This window comes from Clytia hemisphaerica, unplaced genomic scaffold (genome assembly GCF_902728285.1).
Source record: "Clytia hemisphaerica strain Z4C2 unplaced genomic scaffold, Clytia hemisphaerica genome assembly, whole genome shotgun sequence".
Lineage (NCBI taxonomy): Eukaryota > Metazoa > Cnidaria > Hydrozoa > Leptothecata > Clytiidae > Clytia > Clytia hemisphaerica.
The window spans coordinates 1,198,004-1,200,084 of NW_027104166.1; positions in this window are offsets into that span (position 1 = coordinate 1,198,004).

Below are 2,081 nucleotides of genomic sequence, written 5' to 3' on the forward strand. Positions count from 1 at the left end.
AAGAATCTAAGCCCTGTCTCGGGAATTGAATGACAAATCTTGGTTGGTTGATTTTGGCTGCTGCACGTTTTATTTTGTTTCAAACTTTCAAGTTTTAATTAATTGTCTTGCGAACTTGATTTTGGTAACTCTCATCCTTGTTGTTGCAAATACATCCTGTAGATGACTAATGCTGTTTTTTCTGAAAGCTTAATTTCCTAGTCAGTCAAGATCAAGTGCAAATTAGGATACCTTCGGCAATCTCTCCTACTTAGGAGAGTATCTTAAATTGGATACAAAAAAGTATCCAAAATAGCAATCAACATCCTAATTAGGATACTAAAAACCAAAAAAACTGTATTTTTCACCAACCAGAGACATCCGCGCCATCTAATTACCACTTCCAAGATGTAAATAATAAGCAAATGAGATTGTGTACTGAACTTCATAGAGTTTGGCTGGCGGAATGCAAAACTATAGCCCGAAACACCACTCAAATGTGCTTATTAGCATACGCGAACGCTTTTTTTGCACGAAAATCGGACCGTAGCGGGCCGTTCCGTAAAAAGAAAAACAAATCTTTAGCTCGTGTTCGCAAAATTTTAGGCTCTGTACGGCAGATTATTAAGGATGTTAATTTTTGAGGAACGCACCAGAGAAATTACTTGAAATTTTGGTCAGTGGTGCAAATTTCGATGAAGAAAAGGTTTGCATAGTTTTCCATCCAAAAAATTCAGGTCAAAGTGTCTGCTCTCCTATTTAGGATACCTAAATCTCCAAATTAGGATACAACTCTCCTAAGTAGGAGAGATTGTTGACAGCTATCCTAATTTGCACTTGTTCCTGACTGCAGTGTGACTAACTGCCAGCCCCTAGCCTAGGAGGGGTGTCCTTACCAGGGCCTAGAGCCCTATATTTACCTACCAATGCTACTCCCAACCCTATTTTGACTATTTTGACCAACCCTGACCCTAACCAACAGTTAGTCACACTAGGAAATCTAGCTTTCAGAAAAAAAAACATCAGTCATCTACAGGATACATTTCAACAACAAGGATGAGAGTTACCTGAATCAAGTTCGCAAGACAATATTAATTAAAACTTGAAAGTTGGAAACAAAATAAAACGTGCAGCAGCCAAAATCAACCAACCAAAATTTGTCATTCAATTCCCGAGACAGCGCTTCGATTTTTAAGGCCTTGTTTATACGCTAAAGTAAAAACAATTACGCACATGTAAATGGGTCATTGTTTGAGGTCCGGCAAAATTTCCGGGAGATAGCCTATCCGGTAGTGCGCGGATCTAGGTGGGTTCCGCCTCCCCCGTAGATCTTTTTCTTGGTAAGTTGATCTTCAAATTAGTTTTCAAGGTTGGCTTGGCTCAAATTTTTTCATCTATGGCTCAAATTTTAGGCAATTTCTCAAGTTTTTGAAAATGTTAATTTCATTAAAAAGCGCCGGGTTATTTTTTCATGAATCCCTTTAGAAGTTTTGCGGTGCATTTTTTTGCTTGAGAGTCAAGTAAACGATATAGCGCTTTCGCAGCGTTAATCTTTGATACGTATTTTGGCGGGACGCTAGTGTGGCTAACTGACCAATAGAGATGATTTTCATCCATACAGATATTGAATAGGAAAACGTAAGATACAAACCTCCGAAATGTGATCCTTATCTCTGATCCCGTCTTTCTCTTTTCTGACTGTCTGAGTTTCTGAGTTTCTCATTTCTGACTGAGTTTTCATCAGTATAGACCTAACTCTTCATACAAAAATTACGGGAAACGCATATTTGGACTTTGAACCCTATGCTGCACTCAAGCACTTGAGCCAAAATCCCGCAAAGGCGGGACAAAAATCAGCTTTTCGAAGTTTGCAAAAAAACGCCACATAGAAGATCTTTCAAATTCAGTATGTGAATAGGGCAGTAAAAAATACAACTTTTCTATTTTTCCTTTTTTTTGCAAAAGTTCTAGGAATGAAAATAAAGGGATAATGATAATTGAATACTATCCATTGATGATCCGCGGTCCCACTATCGTAAAGCTAGAATCACTTCGCGTACACTTCGCTTGAGAAAATGATTGACAGATTGAAGTTTTTCATC